The sequence below is a fragment of the Halichoerus grypus genome, chromosome 6 (assembly GCF_964656455.1).
Source record: "Halichoerus grypus chromosome 6, mHalGry1.hap1.1, whole genome shotgun sequence".
In the NCBI taxonomy this organism is placed as follows: domain Eukaryota; kingdom Metazoa; phylum Chordata; class Mammalia; order Carnivora; family Phocidae; genus Halichoerus; species Halichoerus grypus.
This window is the reverse complement of record NC_135717.1, coordinates 90224872-90246321: the sequence shown is the minus strand read 5'-3', so window position 1 is coordinate 90246321 and position 21450 is coordinate 90224872. Positions and strand designations below refer to the sequence as shown.

Sequence of the window (21450 nt, the reverse complement as noted above, 5' to 3'; positions counted from 1 at the left end):
GAGAATTTCTAGCCCATTATAAGAACATAACTTTGACCACTTCTTTCTTTGCCATATCCAGTTGGTTGCCAAGTACCGCTATATTCAAACTGAAGTTTACCCTTGCTTTTGCCTTATTTGCCCTACTTTCACTATTTTAGGGCCACATGACTGTTTTCTTGAACTATTACCTTCTAAGTGGTCTCTACATCTGCCTCCATCCTACTTCAATTTATTCTTAAGTACTACTTCTAGATCAGTTTTGCTGAAGCTGAGCTTAGATCATGTCGGTCCATTACTTAAAACACTGCCAACAGAAGCAGGTTCAATTTCAGCCCTCCATAACCTGGTGACCTCCCTTCATTTTAAGTTTAGCCCCGCTACCCTCTTTCCTATGAATTGCTGATTAGCCAAGATGAAGTATTGCGCACTTCTCCCTATCCTCCCTCCGTCTTTCCAATTTCTCTGCCTTTAGTATCTTTCCTCCCTCTTTTTACCTGGAATATGTTTGACTTTATCTTCATGTGCAAATTGAATCTGTCATTGGGCAAATTTATTCTGTGCCATCATGGGATAATCTTTATGTTCTCTGATAAATGTTCTCCCCATATGTTTTCTCAGGATCCTTTGGCATTTCTTTTTAACATGTACTGTATATATATACATCTTACCTTCCACCAGGTATTAAGCTTCTCCAGGGGAGGCTCCATATCTAATTTCTACTTTGAGACAAGTCACAAGGCCTAGAGTGGTGATTTTGTGTGTGATAGGAGCTCAATATACATGTGTTAAATGATGAAATAAATGAATTCCTGTCTTGTATATTCCATTGTGAATTTTGTACCAATAACACCTCAACTCTCAGTCTGAAAAGGAAAAATGTAATAGTGGCCACAATTTTTATTGAACCTAAATTGAAATACTCTGAAAAAGTTTAATCATGGAGACAATCAGAATGTACTCTGTTATTTAGAATAAAACCTCTGGCAAACATGCCTGTTTTTCAAGTTCTTATAAGGTCTTTTAAATGTAGGCTATGATTATTCCCTTTAAACATCTCACAGATTTAGTAAGTTGAACCATTCATTGTCTTAAAGTAGTTTATAACTGACTCCATGGAGAAACTGAACTGAAATAAAAAGCAAAGGTGAGAGTATTTCAATTTTACATTGAAATGTAATTGTGGAAATATTTAAGGGAATCATTCAAAATTTCAGTTAAAAGGGGCGCATGGGTGGCTTTCTGTCCATTCCTGTCATTAGAGTACAGTTTTCAAGATTTATGTAAAATAACAACCTATGAGTAAGACAGTGAGATCTTTCTGATATTTTCATTTAAAAAAACACTCATGAAAAGGGCCTCAAAAGCCATGCTTTAGTACATTGTTTTTATCATGCGCCATGGTAATTATGAATTTTTTAATAGTATGAATAATGCTATCTATTCTTTCCCTGCTTTTTTCTAATTCATTTTGCACATTTTCTTTTTCTTTTTTTTTTTTTTTTAAAGATTTTATTTATTTATTTGACAGAGAGACACACAGCGAGAGAGGGAACACAAGCAGGGGGAAGGTCAGAGGGAGGAGCAGGCTTCCCGCTGAGCAGGGAGCCCGATGCGGGGCTCGATCCCAGGACCCTGGGACCATGACCTGAGCCGAAGGCAGACGCTTAACGACTGAGCCACCCAGGCGCCCCCGTTTTGCACATTTTCAAAATGTGGTAAAGTGAATTAGATTCACTGTTGCCTATTAGGGTATTATTAAGTGATTCTTAATCCAGATTTTTATAATGAATCGAATCCAATTAAAAGTATGAAAATTACAAATAATTATGGCAGTGGAGCTATTTTCGATATTATTCAGCTGCTCGGAGTAAAACAAATAAAACTGGAAGAACCTTTGAAAAATAATGAAACATGTCTTTGGTCAGCATGCTCAGGAAATTTTTTTGTACTGTGTTCAGTTCATTTTGCTGTGTACTCAGATTCTGGAGAATGCTAGCATTAGACAAAGGACTGAAAATATGGTTACTATTTAGAGATGTTCATTGTTTGAGGAGAAATTCAACAGAATCTTGAATATTCTCATGACATGTATAGAATAATTTTATAGAGACTATTTTAAATCATAAGTGCCTTTTATATGTTAATATCTTAAAATGTGTCTTGCTTTTAAGATATTTCTGTGGGAATGTTTTGTTTTAATTTTTGCCAACAATAATGTCTTATACCATATTTGTTTGAACTTTTAAAAGTTAATTGATAACCATAAAGTTAATTTGCTTATTTTACCTGAAAAAAAATTTTTTTTTTTTTTTTTTTTTTAGAGAGAGAGCATGAGTTGGGGGTCTTTGGGGGGGCAGAGAGAGAGAAAGAATCTTAAGCAGGCTCCACACCTAGCATGGACGCGGGGCTCAGTCTCATGACCCTGAGATCATGACCTGAGCTGAAATCAAGAGTTGGGTGCTTAACTGACTGAGCCACCCATGCGCCCCTTTTAACTGAAATTTTGAATGATTCCCTTAAATATTTCCACAAAAATGCATTTTTTATTTATCTCTTCCTTGTTGTATGTATTTTAATGAGAATCCTGGATAAAATTTACAGAACTAGAATTGCTATTTTGTCTTAATGATGGAGGAATGATTTATAACATGTACCTGATTATATCTCTTATTTTGTGTGCTTTTTGATAAGTATACACCAATTTATTTTACCAACATTATTCTATAGAAAGATAACTCCTGTCCTTCTCTTTTTGGTTCTTGGAACATAAAGTAAATATTTGGTTTAACTTGAGGGCATATGGAAAAGGAAATGGGCTATTTCTTCACAAAGAATTTAAGAATCTTCCAGAGAATTATTTGCCACTGCAATTATGAACAACTGTAGCTGTGCCTAATTTTTATTTTCTATTTTAAATGCTCAGTGATTTTAATTTCATCTGTAAATGTTAAAAGTATAGTCTGATTAAAATAGTATGTGTCTAAGAAATGGTTTTGGCCCATTTAGTTTGTTTTTCCTTTTTCTTTTTCGACCTAATCAAAAGGCGCGTAAACGTAGAAAACCTGCAGAGAGTACCAGACCTTCTCTTTTTGTCTTTTTTCGCTATTGTATGGTATTTTCCTGGGTTTCATTGTTAAGATGACTTCATGAGACAACTGTCAGTATTGTTTAATGTTAGCTATCCACCTATACGGGTAGGGAAAAAGTTTTTCCTATATGGGTGTGTGTGGATGGATAGCCAAAGAGATTATATTTGCTTGATTTGACATTAAAATTTTTTCCCCCTTTTAAAAAATTGGCTTCTGATAATTTTGTGACTTTTAACGTATCAAGAATCCGACTTTTAAAGTGGTATTCTTTAATTAATATTTGGTAACTACTCCATACACGACTTTGTGTATTTTGCTAGGAAACTGCTGTAATCTCTTTTAAAATTCACGGATCCCAATCTTTACCCATTCCCCCAGGATTATTCAGTAATTAATTGTATAACCCAGAACAGTCTTTAAAAAGTTGGGTATCTCCAAGATTCCTTCCCAGCTCTAATATTCTACAAGTCCTTGATTTTAATCTATGTCACTTCTCAACTACAGTGGAAGAGTAGCACCATTCTAATTTTTTGGATAATGTTTATCATTTCTTTACATTATTCTAAATCTAATGGAAAACTTTGTTTGTAAAATAACAACCCAAAAATATCTAGCTTTTATTCTCTGGGGAAAGATAATTCTGTAATATATTTTTCTACTTGATATGTTTTTACGTTGGGAAACCCTATGGGGAAAATACATTTCCAGACAGCTTGAAACTGACAAATGGGCATTTTGACAGGTATTCCTGGAAGGAGTGCTATAGCCAGCAATCTTTTAAATTTCCTTATTACAACAACTATGTTTAGTAGAGACTAAGACATATCACAGTTTGAAACAAGTATTTGATGTTGGGGGGTGGGTGAATATAAAACTTTCTTAATGTATTGGAAAAATAGAGCATTTAGTTTGCTCTTATGAAGACTAGAGAAACTCACAGTGTTGGTATAAAGTACTTGTTTATGGACCAAGCCCGACCTGTTATTGTGAACTTTTGTGTTTTCCATTCAGTAGGATGTTCCTTGAGGAGGGTTTCGTTTGTACCGCTCTTCTCTGTCATTTAATGGGCTTGTCCTGTGTACAACCTGTGGCTTTAGAACAGAAAGCTTCAAAGTAAATTTTATAGCAGAAACAAATTTTGTGGGTTTTTTTTTTTTCCATAAAATACCACTGGTAAGCAGTATTCTCCAGACCTCAGTGGAACTAGTCTATTTCTACAAAATTAATTTGTGAAAAAGGTGGCAAGAACTCTCTTGATTCTATTTATATCTCATTCTCTTTCCATTTTGTAAACTCATTAGCATGGATATATATTTTAAATAACAGTCTTTAGGTGCTCCTTAACTGTATAAACACACTGTTATTTTTTGAGTGTAATACAAAAAGCCATCATGCAGTCTCGTTCTTCACTTCACACCAAACCTTAGCTGCTGCCATTATATTTCTCCACCATCATCACCATCGTCATTGTCCCCTTTGTCAAAAACCAGGGATTGCCATTTGATCTGTAGAATTTGAAAAGTATAAATCTGAGAATCTTAAGATGTGAGCTGGTCTTTAAGGTTAGAGGAAATGTTATGAACATCTACAACTTAAGACTAATTCCTTTTGGTAATAATGATTGAATGATTTCTCCTATTTCGGAGAATCAAGTCAGATGTATATATGAATGACCCTATGGAGTCTTATTTTATATGTTTGAGCCTGGATGAAAATCAATTTCACTTAGCTTTTAACTTGGACAAGGGTCTCATGGTCAGTATCACATTCTTTTTTTCTTAAACTTCTTTTTTAAAACACCAGCACAAATCACTGAAGAGTATTTATTTCTCTGTTAAAACTTTTCTCCAAGTGTAGGCATGTATTTAAAACAAAAGTACTATATGAGATTTATATCTCATTTATATGAGATTGTTCTGATTCCTTTAACTCCCTGTAGACATTTTGAAAAGCACTTCTTTGTAATACTAATGATCACACTTCTTTTTTTTTAAATTTATTTATTTTTAGAGAGGGAGAGTGAGAGTGTGGAGGGGAGGGGCAGAAGGAGGGGGAGAGAGAGATTCCCAAGCAGACTATGCGCTGAGTGTCAAGCCTGACGCAGGGTCTCGTGCCCCTGAGATCAGGACCTGAGGCAAAATCAAGAGTTGGTGCTTAACCAACTGCGCCACCCAGGTGCCCGGATCACACTTCTTTTCTGAAGAAATTTGTTTTCTTCATTTTTTGTTTTTGTTGGCCTCCTGTTGTTTATTTTTGCCTCTCCTATCCCCAATAATTTCAGTGTCTCATACTTTTTTCCTACTTTGTCACATTGAAGCTTTACCAAGCCCAGAAAATACAACTTTGATGATTTACACTGAGTCGTAGACTTAAGAAAGAATAGATCTTCAAAGGCCTGTTCATTTTAGTTTTCATAAAATCAGTCCGTCTGTGGTCCTGATAGCTTTTGTTTGATATTTGTCCTCTCTCCTACTAATCCTGGCAGGTTTCTTAATTTGCTTTTGCCTAGAACCATGATGATTTAAGTAGATTGTCTCTTGACAATCTTGTCTCATCTAGCTACAGCTAACTTTTCTGATATAGTATCTTTTATACTCTGGCATTGTACAAATACTGTGCTGAGTATTGTTATGGATAAAAAATGAACAAGTCATGGCTTGTTTCACAGTACCAGGGAAACTACTTGGGAGATAAATAATTTTGTATAGTTTAACAAAAAATGGTAGACATAAATAAGTGGAGGAGGCATGGGATAGGTATATCCTGAGTGTGAAATGTGTCTGGAATATGTGACTTTGAAGTCTAAACTAGAACAGTGGCATTATGGCATGGAAGAGCCTCACTAAAATTTTGTGCCAGGCTAAAATGGGACAGAGAAAGGAGGATGCCATGTAGCATGTGTCTGTGTAGCCTCGTGAATTTACCTTTTTTTAGTTTTTTTAGTTTTTAGCACCTAGTTGAGAGGAGCATCATTACCTTTACAAAGCCGCTAGAGTTTAGAATCTTTGAGTATTTTCCATTAAGGAACAGAGGCCCCTTGTTGTAAATCCAGCACAGTCACTGTGGTGCAAGGTGGTAGGTTGCCTTGCATGTCAAGTCTGTTCCTGCCTCTTATTCTCATGCCCTAAGGATCCATTGTTGGAAGACTAAGCAACAGTCAGGCTATTTCTGTATTCTCTAACAGGCCCAGTCTCTCCGTTTAGTTTGGAACTGATCCAGATGTGCCATCCTTTAGAGTTGTTAAATATTATATTCCACATTTCGTTGCCTTCTTCGTTTTTATAACCAACTTGGAAGGTTGGGTGTTTGAACCCAGTCAGATGTCATTATCTGATATCATTAGCATACATACCTATTCTTCTTATTACCCAGCTATGATTATGACTTTTTCCAAAAAAAAAAAAAATCTATTTTGAGTTAAATTTATATCAGAAACATCTAATTATAATTTTATAGTGAAAACACAACCTGAGATTTAAGAGAGCTTGAGAACTTTTTTAGTATATGGAGATTTAACTTGCTGATTCTCGTATCTTTCTTTTTATTTATACATTTTTCATTTCAATATAATTCTTTTTTTGTATATATCTTAATTGATTTGCATTAAATACTTTAGGCCTTTAGTATTTTATTTATTGTGTAAAATCATTTCTGTGTTGAATCAGATCAACATTCTAAAAATACAGCTAATTGCTACATTGAAGACATGATATAACTAGGATGTTAACTAGACCTAATGTGGTGATCATTTTGCAACATATAAAAATATTGAATCATAATGTTGTATACCTGAGACTAATACAATGTTACATGTCAACTATACCTCAATAAAAAGTATCTGGAAGTAGTAAAAAAATTTTTTCAAAAGCATGATATAACTTTATTTGGCAGGGAGTAATTCTGCTTCCCAATTGACTAATAAATGTTCCTTTTTCTTTCTTTTTTTTTCTTTTTTTTTAGTAATCTCTACATCCAATATGGGGCTTGAATTTACAACCCCGAGATCAAGAGTTGCATACTTTACCTACAGAGCTAGCCAGGCACCCCCCTACAGATGTTCTTTTTTAAACTTAATCAATCAAAACATATACATACATACATATATATATATATATATATATATATATATATATATATTTAAAGAAAATATATTTATTTATTTTAGAGAGAGAGAAAAAAAGAGAGCATGTGCATGTGCATGAGTGGGGGAGGGGCAGAGAGAGAATCTCAAGCAGACTCCCCGCTGAGCGTGGAGCCCAACATGGGGCTCGATCCCAGGACCCTGAGATCATGACCTGAGCCGAAACCAAGAGTTGGATGCTTAATTGACTGAGCCACCCAGGCACCCCTCAAAACATATTTATTGGGACACTTGGTGTATCATAGCAACATGGTTACTATTGAAATCCATTGAAAATGTAGGAGTTACACAGTACCAAGTCATAAAACATGAAACCATAGCTAATTTTGATAATACAATTTATGTAAGAAATATAGTAGGTATTAGAGAAGAAAGAAAATTTAATCCCCCCACATCTTTAAAAATTTTTTAAACCTATGGAAAAGTTGAATGAATAGTACAGTAAGCACCCTCACATATGCTTCATCTAAATTCCCCAATTGTCAGTATTTTACCACATTTGAATTCATTCTTTCCTTCCTTCCCCTCCATATGTATAATGTTTGTGTCTTTCTGTGTATAGATACATACACACGTATGCTTTTTTCCCCCTATTCATTTCATTGTAGGCTGTCGACATCAAGATGCTTTATCACTGACTACATTATCTCTGAAGAACAAGGATATTCTCCTACATAGCCGCTATACCACTTTTATAATAAAAAATTTTAACACTGATTCAGGACTTCATCAGTTGTATAGTCCATTTTCCAGTTTCTCCAGTTGTACTAAAATTGCCTTTCATAGATTTTCCTTGTTTGTTTGAGCTAGGATCTACCAAGGCAAATGCATTATATTTGGTTATCCTGTCTCTTCAGGACAGGCCTCCTTTGATCTATACCTGTGCTGTCCAGTATGGTAGCCACTAGGTGTATGTGACTAAATAGATTACAATTTAATAAAATAAAAAATTTAGTTCCTTAGTCACACTAGGCCGATTTCAGGTTCTGAGTAGCCGTATGTGGCTAGTGGCCATTCTCTTGGACAGCACAAATACAGAATATTTCCATCATCACAGAAAGTTGTATTGGACAGATCTAGGACATGCCCCATCTCATTTGTCTTTTGTGAAATTTATTTTTTGAACCATTCAGGCTGGTTGTCTTGTTGAATATTCCACATTATGAATTTGTCTTGATTGCTTCTTAGTGATTAGATTCTGGTTGTAGCAGATTATTTCTTTCAGATTATTAGTAGCTGCACTAATTAGCCCATCTCACATCCTTTTCTTTCTTTTTTTTTTTTTTTTAGAGAGAGATTGTGTGCATGAGCCACAGGGTGGGATGGATGCGCAGAGGGGGTGGGAAAGAGAATCTTAAGCAGACTCCACGCCCAGTGCAGAGCCTGACAGGGGGCAAAATCTCATGACCCTGAGATCATGACCTGAACTGAATTCAAAATTCAGATGCTTAACCGACTGAGCCACCCAGGCGCCCCTCATGTCCTTTTCTTAAAATGTGACTGACATCCTTCACCTGAGAGGTGGAGTCTGTTCCCTCCCCTTGGGTGTGGGCAAGGACTTGTGACAGCTGACCATTGCAGTGAGGTGGAAGTCATGCTCTGTGCCTTAAGACTCACTCACTCACTCCGGGGATGCTTGCCGTTGGAACCCAGCCAGCACATTGTGAGGAAACGTAGGTCCTCTGATGATGTTAGACAGTTACAGTTAAGGTCTCAGCTGACAACCCAATGTGTGAGTGAATGGGCCTTCAGATGATTTTGTTCTGCTGGCTGAGGTCCTAGATGTAGTAGAGATAAACAGTCCCAGCTGGGGTCTGTCTGAATAACTGATGCACAGAAACAGTGAGAGCTAATAAATTATTAATTGTTTTTTCAAGTTGCTGAGTGCTGGGGAATTTTCACACAGTAGTAGATAACTTATAAGGTTGGACGATTTCATAAGGGTACTCCATGAGTGATGGTGTGAATTTCCTATTGCATCACATCAGGAGGTGTGTGATGTCAGTGTGACTTATTGGTGATATTTGATCACTTGGTTAAGGTGGTAGTCCATCCTATCTCTTCATCATAAATACCTTTTTCCTTTTGTAAGTAGTAAGTAGCCTGAGAAAAGTTTTAACTTTGCAAATAATACAAGCTTCCACCAGGTTCTTGTCAACATGTCACGTTACACTGTTGTTTTGAGTGGATCTAAAAATGGAAATGATCTTAGAAATCATTTTACTGTTGTCATTTTGCAGCGTGATTTAATAAGCATGATTAGGTATCTATGGGAGATACTGCCTTGCAATGAGGGACATAGGAATATAGGAGATTTGATTTTACTGCCTTGAAGCGTGTGGAGGAAACCTAACATGGCTGGAATTCAAAAGGGTTTGACTGAGTGATACTACATTTGTGTTCCAAGATGATTCGACTAAGACATTTTATTTTCCAAAAGAGTAAAATGATGTCATTATGGTAACTGTATATTGTAGTTTAAGACTGGGGGTGCCTGGGTGGCTCAGTCTGTTAAGCTTCCGATTCTTGATTTTAGCTCAGGTCATGATCCCCGGGTTGTGAGATTGAGCCCTGAGTCAGCTCCACGCTCAGCCCAGAGTCTGCTTGAGATTCTCTCTCCCTCTGCCCCTCCCACTCGTGCTCTTTCTCTCTCTCAAATAAATAAATAAATCTTTTTAAAAAAGGGCTGGTCAGTGGTGCTGTCTAAATTATACTTTTATCAGACAAAATTGAAATTAAAACAGGCTCTTATTGGTTTGTATTTTGGTTTTTTGAGAGAGAGAGCACCTGTGGGGGGAGGGCCAGCGGGAAAGGGAGAGAGAATCTTTTTTTTTTAAGATTTTATTTATTTGAGAGAGAGAAAGAGCACAAGTAGGGGGAGCAGCAGAGGGAGAGGGAGAATCAGACTCCCTGCTGAGCAGGGAGCCAGATGAGGGACTCGATCCCAGGACCCTGGGATCATGACCTGAGCTGAAGGCAGATGCTTAACGGACTGAGCCACCCAGGTGCCCGGAGAGAGAATCTTAAGCAGGCTCCCGCATGGAGCCCAACTGGGGGCTCTGTCTCATGACCCTGAGATCATGACCTGAGCCAAGATCAAGAGTTGGATGCTCGGGCGCCTGGGTGGCTCAGTTGGTTGAGTGCCTTAGGCTCAGGTCATGATCCCAGGGTCCTGGGATCGAGCCCCGCATCGGGCTCCCTGCTCAGCAGGAAGCCTGCTTCTCCCTCTCCCACTCCCCCTGCTTGTGTTCCCTCTCTCGCTGTGTCTCTCTCTGTTAAATAAATAAATAAATAGTCTTAAAAAAAAAAAAAAGAGTTGGATGCTCAACTGACTGAGCCACCTAGGGACCCCTAAAAGAAAATTTTTTTTTTTAAAGATTTTATTTATTTATTTGACAGAGAGACACAGCGAGAGAGGGGACACAAGCAGGGGGAGTGGGAGAGGGAGAAGCAGGCTTCCCGCTGAGCAGGGAGCCCGATGTGGGGCTCGATCCCAGGACCCTGGGATCATGACCTGAGCCTAAGGCAGATGCTTAACGACTGAGCCACCTAGGCGCCCCTAAAAGCAGATTTTTTTTTAAGTGCACTTTTATATTAGAAGTTCTGTGAGTCCTGTATTTTAGGGATTTGAATGTATCTTTTTCTAAATATAGAAATGTATGTGTTTTAAGATATAAATCTGTCATGGCCCAAATTTCTTATTATTAGATACTTAGTAAATAATAATGTTTATTAATTGAAGACTGTAAGGATAGTGTTGTATGATATTTTAAAAATATGGGGTACAATGGATTAAGGAACCATGGTCGTATCTAATATAGTGCCCCAAATAGTTGTTGAGTGAATTCTATACAGATGAACCATGCTTTACAATCCCTGTTACTTGGTTATGAATAGAATACATATAAATTAACTCTATGGGGGTTTAAAAGTTTGTTCTGCCAATAAGAACCCATAATTTTCTTATAGTTTTTGTTTATTTTGTTTTGGGACATAAGAATCATAGAAGCACTTTTTGTTTGTTTTGGTTTGATAATGGTAAATTTACAGATTTATGTGTTCTGAGTTCTATTTAAAGTTCTTGGTAGGACGTATAATTTAATAATAAGAAGGAATAAATCCCACACTTTAGGATCCTGGAATCCTAACTGGGTTTCTGATAGATAAGTAATGTGAAAAAAGTACTAAATGTGCCAAATAATGTATTGTATAATCAAATAGTTGTACATGTGTTTATTGAAATGGTGTTAAACTTTCCCCAAAGGATGACTTCATCCCTGTATATATTATGTAAAAACAAAGTAAAAATTAAAAATTTTTTTTCAGCAAAATCTCTTTGTGGATTTGAGATGTTGGGATTTCCTCAGTCTAAAAACACTCCTCGAAGCCCTGCAATAAGTATTGATTTCTGCTATTTATTGTTTCCATCATTTTAATATATCATTATAGGTCTACTTGGAGTATTTCATTGTTGTCTTTTCTGGTGAAACTCTCTTGTTAGACTACGTTGCTAATGTTCTTAAGTTCACCATATTTAATTCCTCCGTGGACTGTACAGTTTCACTTGTTACTTATTCTCAGACTGAATATTTAGCAACATTTTCTTCCATATAACTTTGGTTACAGGAAAAATTCCATGCGAGAGTGAACTGATCAATCAACAGTTTGGAGAAGGATATCAGAGTACAATTCTTGCTAAGTAAAAATGGTATATCTTTAATAGAGGGGAAATGTGACTGGAGCTGCTTCAGAATCATCTAAAATATACGAGTAATGGTATTTAGCTGGGGAAAGAGCAATCAAAAGCAATACTTCCTGAAAGTATAAAATTGTAAGAGGCATGTGGTGATAGGAAGGCCTCACTCTGGGAGGGTGAGATAAATGTGCAAGAACATGGGATTATTTAAGAAATGGAGCAAAACTGCAGAGTAAAAAGGCAGCGGAGGGATGGGGAGAGATCATTAGGGTAGGTGTGAATGTTGGCAGACAGGAAAGGAGGAGAGGGGAGAGTAAGCTAGTTAAATTTTGAAGTAGAGAGGTGTGGGTTTGGGTGCTTGGGAAACAGTAGTTTAAGGATTTGCTGAGCAGGAAACCCATGGAATGAGACACCACTGCTTCAGGGTGGTGGCAAGGTGAATACATTTAAGTATCTAGGAGGAAGGGCTGATTTTCCAAAATCTTGGGACAGAAAGCATTGGCTGACAGACCTCAAAAGGCTCTGAAAGTGTGCCTACATGTGAATGATGTCCTCTCCATGGACCTTTGGTAGATGTCATCCATAGACAGTTACTCTCCTGACCGCTTTAGCCAGTAGGATCAAGCCGACTTGATCTCGGACACACCCTTTCTGGGTATGTGCACAAATAGGGCCAATGAGGTACTTTGGTAGAGAGGGTAGTGAGCTGAGGAACTGTGGTCTCAAGGGCTTAAGCTTTAGACAGGGAGCACTCTTTCCCTTCAGGTGGAGAGGTGGAGAAGAGAGTGAGTGGCTGGGATTGCCCAGGGAGCCTAATGATTGCCCTGGCCTCTTCATATCACAGCATCCCATTACACGTTGCTCAGCCAGCCTGCATCCCTGTCTCTTACACACAGGGAGAAAATACGGCTAATATTTTTGCTCATAGAGACTTTTTTGGGGGGTGTGGTTCTTTCACATATTTCACATACACTTTTAGCTAAATCTTATGGACAGTTTGCTTGGAATACATGGAGTTGGGTGTTCAGGGACAGGAGTCCTCATTTCCAGTTGTGGAAAAAGTTTGAGTTATTTGGGGATGTCTTTGTCTCTGTTAGCATGCATGACTGTTACTCTGTTCACCCAGGACCTAAAGCTGAATACCTATTCACTTATTCTTCATTTACTACCAAGCCATGTCAACTACTAGATCCTAAGATGAGCTACTAAATAAAACAAGAATCTGTTATTATGTGACTCATCCTTCTGTTTCTCCCCTGTATTCCAGATTTTTAATGATGTGGTGTGAAGAGATTCAGGATTTCCATTCCTGTTTTCCCTTTCCTGCCAAGCTCATGACCCCTGCCAACTCCATCCTTTCCTTCATTTGCCTGCAATTTTGGTTTGGGTTTGGACTCTTTGGGAGTTTATAGAACAGGAGCCATTTAAACTCCTTTTTTCCAAATGGGACAAGTATCTTAATTGAGGTCAGGCCAACACTGACTGTGACCGAATCTTCTCCTCATCCGCCTGGCACAGGGGGAGAATTCATACGGTAGAAGAATGGCATGAAACTGTGCCTCCTAACAGTGTCCATTGGGATAAAGCTAATGCCCAGTTGGAGGCACAACACAGTGACTTCTTTTGCCAGGCTTGATTGTTCTGCTTGGTCCCAAGCCAGATGGCAACCTGGTGGGTGAACCATTGGCTCTGGCCTTTCCCCAGCCCCCTCATGTCTAAGATAAAATGCCCAGCTGTCCCTTTGCAGGACTTACCCTGTGGAAACAGTAATTGCTCTCACTGTTGCTTGATATTTACATAATTTTGTTTAAATTTGTAACTATAGTACTACCAATATGCCTTTATTAGTAGTATGAAAGCTTCAAATTGCTTGCCAGGATTCAAGAATGGAATCCATTTAACACCAGGCTGTTTAAGTATTAAAAGAGCTTCTGGAGTGGAGCGTGGGAGAGGAAGTGTGAAGATTTGAATTATGGTACTAGTGTAATTCATGTTCTATATATAGTTATTTTGATCACTAGAAATACTTGCAGCAAGGTTTCCATTAGTTTTAGTACCTTTTATCTTTTTGTCACTCTGACATACGTAAGACAGAAATGAACATCCAAGGTCTCCCGCAATTGGATATATATCTGCTGAATCAGATGATACTTACGCTTTTGTGCCTGAATTGTAGTGTAATATTAAGTATGCCTCATTTGAATAATGGTAATAGGATGTATATCTGTTATGATTTGTTTTAAAGTTTCAAATGGAGTGGTAGGTATATGAAGAAATCAAGAGAGAATTCTGAAAAGAAACAAAGACCTGGTCATTTCACAGAGATTCATCTATATAAATCTTCCATTTTAACTCTAACTTTGCTTTCTGAGATTATGATGCATTACTAATAGCATTCTTAAATTACATTTTCTTTAATTAAAAAAATCTTTTTGACAGTAACAGAGAAAGCCCAAGAACTTTATTGATGTTTCTGAGACACGTAAATGTTTCTAAACAAACCTAAATAATTTGGTAGGTTTGGGGGAAAAACACTTATTCCTGTTAGCCTACACTTGGGAGTCTCTTGTTCACCACTGGATTTGCAGCCCTAGGAAATGTCCTGATTTCTTAAGAATCCAGTTACAGCCTGAAGCACATTTCTGTTAGACATGCTATAAATGAATGATGCTTATTCTACAAATGCTTTTTCTACCGTAACGTCACTGAAATGATGCAGCTAATATTGTTGATGTCATTAGAAAAGTAATCATTGCTTTGCTTTCCTCATAGGATTTTATGAAATGAAATGAGATAGTAGATTCAAAGGTCTTTTTTAAGATTTTAGGTGATCAACAAATATAAAGAGACATTATTATTATTATTACAATTTAACTTTTCTACTATTACTTTTATCACAACCAACATCACTATTAACATCTTCACCACTGGAGTATAATTTCTCTGACCCATCTTCTCTATTTACTGACTAAATTTACCAGGAAAGGGAAGGCACATCATGCCAATTGGTAATCTGGAATTTCTAATTGGAGACTTTTTAATTGTTTTCCTTGGAGAATCTGAGGCCTCAATGTAATAATAATCCTGACTCTGGACCCCTAAATTTCTTTCCCCTCTGAGTTTTATTGAGGTATAATTGATGAATAAAAATTGTATGTATTTAAAGTGTACAATGTGATGGTTTGATATACATTGTGAAATCATTACCATAATCAATTAACACACCCATCACATCACAAAGTTAACTTTTTTTTGTTTTTTGTTTTTGTTTTGGTGTGATGAGAACACTTAAGATTACTCTCTTAGCAAATTTCAAGTATAGAAAACAGTATTACTGAGTCTAGTCTCTATGCTATACACTGGATCCCCAGAACTTATTTGTCTTCTAACTGGAAGTTTATATCCTTTGACCAATATCTCCCTTTTACCCCTCATTCCCCAAGCCCCTGGCAAACACCATTCTACTTGCTAGTTCTATGAGTTTATCTTTTTTTAGATTTCACATATAAGTGAGATCATATAATATTTGCCTTGTTTTGCCTGGCTTTTTTCACTTAGCATAATGTCCTCCAAGTTCATTCATATTGTCGTAAATGGCAAGATTTCCTTCTTTCCATTGGCTGAATAATACTCCAGTGTGTATATATGTAGCACATTTTCTTTATCCATTCATCCCTTGATGGACACTTAGGTTGTTTCCCTATGTCGGCTATTGCAAATAATGGTACAATGAAAATGGGAGTGTATCTCTTTGAGATACTGATTTTATTTCCTTTGTATGTATACCCGGAAGAGATTGCTTCTGGAATGAGATTGCTAGATCACATGGTAGTTCCATTTTTAAATTTTTGAGGAACCTCCATACTGTTTTCCATAATGGCTGTACCAATTTACATTCCCACCAACAGTGAATAAGGGCTCTCTTTTCTCTATCCACTTGCCAACACTTGTTATCTCTTGTTGATGGTAGCTATCCTAACAGGTATGAGGTGATATCACATTGTGGTTTTGATTTACATTTCCCTGATGATTAGTGATGTTAAGTATCTTTTATGTATTTGTTTGCCATTTGTGTGTCTTATTGGGCAAAATGTTTATTCAGGTCCTTTGCTCATTTAAAAAATCTGATTATTTTTTGCTGTTAAGTTGTATGTGTTCCTTATATATTTTGGACATTGACCTCTTATCAGATATGTGGTTTGCAAAGACACATTCCTTTTAATTTCATTGCTGAGAGTATTTGATTTCTGCTTAAAGGATCAGCCTAGTCCTGAGGGGCCAGTTCTGTCCTTTGGAGGATTTTAAGAACCCTGACTCATTAGCTTCTTACTTGATAGCAAATACTTTTGCTGTTGATCCTGTGTTAACTTTGTGCCTCAGTCTGGTAATTGGGTTTCTGTCTTGCTTGTATGGTAATTACCCCAGGCGTAGTCACAGATTTCCTATATTGACTCCTTGTCTTGGCCTTAAGAACCTGCCCAGAATCCCTTAATTCTCTTTAATTTCTTAAATTTAGCTGACCACCCCTCCCAACCTTCCTATACCCACACACAGATTTAAGTCTTGCTTGAGTCTCCCATTTCTTCACCAGCAATCCAGTTAACATGGTATCTGAACTATGGTATAAATGGAATTTGGTAGGACTGGTTGGTGCTAAGGAGAAGGGAAGGTGTCCAGAGGTAAAGAGAAGGGGAAATTGACATGAACATAGCAGAAAAGTACAAAAAGACAGGTACATTTCTTCATTCACAAGGTTGTGAACTTTGTAAAGGAAAGAAATCTTGTCCCATTGTTTACTGCTCTATCTCTATAAAACTGTCTAAAACCCAGCATTTAACCTATCCAGTAAATACTTGCTGAATGAGTGTTTGGGAGATACACTGAATTGACTGCTTTGCCTGGAGAGCACTTTAATGTGAACTTTTAGGGATTGGGATCATTTTGGTCTTGTTTATTACTAGAGCTCCATGTATTTTTGTTGAATGAATGAATAAGTAATGGGATTACTGGAGTAGAGGCTAGAATGCTCAAATTGATAATGCAAAATCTTGAATGTCGTGCTAAGGACATTCTCATGACAAGAAAAAGGGCAGAGTTCAGGATCTAATTATCTTATTATCGACATCTACGGCCTAATGTAATAAGAGTTTAATTCTCTAAGTATACTCTTATTTGAGCCGAAGCGTTCAGAAAGGGAATCCTTTTGATGCTGAGGAAAGAAGGGTTCTTTTTATCTAAGATATTCCTTTTTGAGTTAAGTCTAATATCTAAATAGGTAGATATGATTCCAAAACATGCTTTTAAAAGTTGCTTGTATGAATAGTTAACACTTTTATACACATCAATTCCAGAAATATGTTTCTTTTTAATGTCATGTGAATAAAGATGTGCTTTCAGAGACTCAACAAGGTGATGAAAGGCATCCACTGTTTTCATTCTTGCTGGTCTATTTTGACATTCAGTGGTGTTAAGCAAGTATTCATTGCTTCAGGCTCCTTGAATCTGTGTGCTGGAGTGAGTGTTTCTAGGTGTCGAATACACCTCTTCATCTGCTTTATCTCTGGACTCCGGCATGGGCCATTTTAGGCCATAAGGATGTATACTTTCCAAATACTATTACTCTGGAAAAGTGAAACCTATCCAGCCTACAAACCGAATGATTTTATTGAGGAAGAGAGCTTATCTTGATAGATGCACTTAAAGGAATTTCTTCTCAATGTTTTATCTTCATTGAGTGCTTGTAGTGCTTAGGGATCAAGTCATCCCTGATTGTGATAAATATTAGTTTTATATATAAATAGGAGTTTTTTTTTTTTTCTTCCTTTTGTGCATGTGTGTCTGCCATAGAATAATGTGTAAAGCTAGACTTGCTAATCAAGAATATTGTTTCTGCCAGGTATAACCTAAAACCAGAGTTGGAATTAGGGCAGGACCATGGCAAACACACACTGAGCATCAGAATGGCAGGTGTGTCCTCTACAGGATAGGAGATCACTGTCACTCTTGGCTCCCTGCTTTCTCCTTATCTTCATCCAAGCACCTGGCAGGTTCAGAAAGATAGAATCCAATTCTCCAGGCAGTCATCCTCAGCAGGAGAAAACCAGGGAAAGTTATCATCTGAAATCATGGACATAGGGGCAAAAGGCAGGAAGCTTTAGGTTTTTGAAATGTAAATATTCTATGGCAGGTGATTAATTTTTCTTAGATGAATTACTGTAGCCAGTCTAGATTCTGGAGGAACTGATTCTTTTTTTTTAAAAGATTTTATTTATTTATGTGACAGAAAGAGAGACAGGGAGAGAGGGAACACAAGCAGGGGGAGTGGGAGAGGGAGAAGCAGACTTCCCGCCGAGCAGGGAGCCCAATGTGGGACTCAATCCCAGGACCCCGGGATCATGACCTGAGCCGAAGGCAGACGCTTAACGACTGACTGATTCTTTTTAGGCTTACTGGTGTAGGAGATCATAAGCAAAATCTTCTAACCAATGTTGGGAAACCTAGAAAATAGGAAAATAACGATGTATAATTTTAATATATAAGGACGATTGCTTACTATTTTTGTATTTGATTTTAATGATGAACAAAATGCTTGCTCTGTGTTGTTTTGATGAGGATAATTGGTTTTTCCACCACTACTACTAGCATAATTGTTCTTGTCATTGTCTTCATCATCATCAAATATTTATTAATTCCTGGCTAATAAGCAAGGAAAGTTCCAGGAAGAGTGGAGAAGATAAGTAAGTGAAAGATGTGACTTCTTTTTTTAAAGAAGATGTATTTTCTATTTCGGACTGAACATATGTCCTAGGAAAGTAAAAATAAAGTATGTGATTTATTCATTACATAAATGATCATTAATCTCCCTTATGTGCTAGGCACTGCCCTCAGTATTTGAGAAATAATGTTGAATAAAATATAGTTTCTGCCCTTAAATTTAATGTCCAGGGGGAGGTGATAGACAAGCAAAATAAGAATTTCAATAAATTGTAACATGTGAATTGTCAGTGAAGTGCCACAGAGAGTGCTTGCTATAGGAAGATATTATATTAAAAGATGTATGAAATAAAATATTGGACAGTTTGGAAGCCAGAATAAAAACATTCTTTTGGGTGCCTGAGTGGCTCAGTTGGTTAAGCATCTGACTTTGGTTCAGGTCATGATCCCAGGGTCCTGGGCTCAACCCCCATGTTGGGGCTCCCTGCTAGGTGAGGAGTCTGCTTCTCCCTCTGCCCCTCTTCCCACTCGTTCTCTCAACCTCTGTCTCTCTCTCAAATAAATAAAATCTTTAAAAAACATTCTTTTAAGTCTTTATTTCTTATGTTGTCCCTTAGTAAGAGCCTAAGGCATAACCTTAAATAGTCAAGTAATAAAAACATTCTGCTAACAATGAAAGAACTATATAGTTCAGGTACGTTACATTCAGCTCTTCCAAAAGAACACAGGCATGGATCTTGTGAAATTTGGTTAAATGGGCCTTAAATTCTTTCTAGCATCAATTGTCTTAATATTTGCTTTTGCCTGATGCCCTGTGGTATGGTTTGAAAAGAAGACCTTGTTTTATATGCTAGGTTGGCAAGTGTCACGGTTAGTATTCCATTATGAAAGTTAAGAAACCTGATCTGCATTTTTTTTTCTTTTGTTTAGGCAGTGTATGTTTCCACCTCTGCAAGGAGGGATTTGATGAAAGAGAAAAAGCTTAGGTCCATTATACCTTGGCTGTTTTGTCTGTGTCTGCCATAAAACTTGTTGTAGAATAGAATTTTTTATAGCCAATTACTGTTTTACACCAGCTTGGTGTATTTTATTTTCTTTATATCAGATGAAGGAAATCAGAACTTTTTTATACGTTGAGTTGTTCAGTTCCAGAGGGAAAAATACCAAGAGAGCTGTGGAATTTTTCTCCCTAGAGATCTTTAAGAAAAGGTGTTCAGACACTTAACTGCCTGAAATTGTTTGTGTAGAGTTTTGTGTGTCCTACTTGAAAAAGCAGGATGTATAAAAACCCAGACTTAGAAAATTGGTATCATTAAGGATGATTCTTCTCTAGTCATTTTCGTTTTCCTAGTAGGTAGATTTATTTGGTAATAAATACTTAAAATTGGTGAGTATTTGTCTTATGAATATTGCTTACATAATATCTTAATTTGTACTGTGAAGCATTTTTGCAGTTTTCAGAACACTTGTACATAATTACGTTATTTGAGGCTCAGAGGTCTTCTATGGTAGACAAGGCTGGCATTATGGGTGATCCCCATTTTGCTGATGAGAAATCTGAGGATGTGAGTTTATGAGACTTTCCTGGGCTCTAAGTTATTAAATGGTGGGCTTTGGCACAGGCCTTCTGATAGCACATTTTTCGCTCTTTTTAGGATGTTACGGGGCACTGATTTTTTTCGTAAATGAGTATGTGTTCTGTTGTATGTCAAAATCAGGTCCGTGTGTTATCTCTGGGTCATTGATTTCTCCTTTCTTCAAACTGAATGATCACTGGCGGAATGGAGAACGTGTTTGGCCTTCCTCCCCAGTTATTATTTCATCAGCTGGTGCTTTCTTATCAGTGTGGTGTTGAAGATGGTAATTGGGGGTTCTCAGATCAGCTCACAAAAAATAATTTAACTTACAAAAGTACTGAATCAATGTTATTGGAACTAGGTGCTCATAAAATAATATGGTTTGATGTTTAAAAATCAGTTGTTTCTAGGAAACAGGGAGTGAATTTAATATACTAAGATTAAGTACTTTAACTACATTAGCTATTTATGGTATCCACTTCAGCTGAGCATTGATAGATTAGACTGCACTTAAGAGAACCAAAATAAAATCAGTTCATTAACTATTGAGTCCTTTCATGGGGGCCACAGGTTAAATTTTAGAGTTAACAGGGCCAAATGTGTACAACGAATAAAATCTCTAGGAAGAAAAAGGATGTATTATTGATGATTACCAGATTAGGCTTTGTGTGTTGAGATAATTTTACCTTATAGCTCTGGTTTAGGAATTTGTTTTCCCCTGAACATTTAGTACATACATAATACAGAGCGTAAAAAAATTGCAAATGTCAGAAAAGGACAAAGAAGAACATAATTCCTTGTAACCCTTCTGTTTGAGAATGTTTTTGGTAAGAGAAGGGTGAGGTCATTTTAGAAGAAGGAGTTAGTACAGCACAAGCATGACTGACATATTCAGGAGCATATAGACAGTAGCTAAGGGTAGGAGAATACTTGCTGGGGGATAGTTGTAGATGAGTTTGATTAGCTCAGTTATGTTGGACCATGAATTCCAGGACAAGAGATTTGTTGCTCTCAAATAAGGGATTGCAGAGCTCTTGTAGCCTAGGACTCATGTTTTCCAGGTAAGGAAATCTAAGTGAATCATTCAAATAAGTTAGTGGAGAAATTGGGGCTGGAACCCAGGCTTCTTGATTATTAAAGAGAATGTTGCTTCTATTATGTGATCTTGTATGTTGCCATCGTTGGTTCTGGGACAGAGGAAAGCAAAGTAAAAGCATTGCTTTTTAAGAGTAAATTTTCACAGTCTTAGAA

General features: G+C 37.0%; 1 protein-coding gene across 7 annotated transcripts in view; it reads left to right on the top strand.

Moving 5' to 3' along the window:
• The window catches only part of EPS8 (EGFR pathway substrate 8, signaling adaptor), a 200011-nt gene that overhangs the window by 53366 nt on the left and 125195 nt on the right, over nucleotides 1–21450 (top strand). The gene's annotated exons all lie outside the window — the stretch shown is intronic.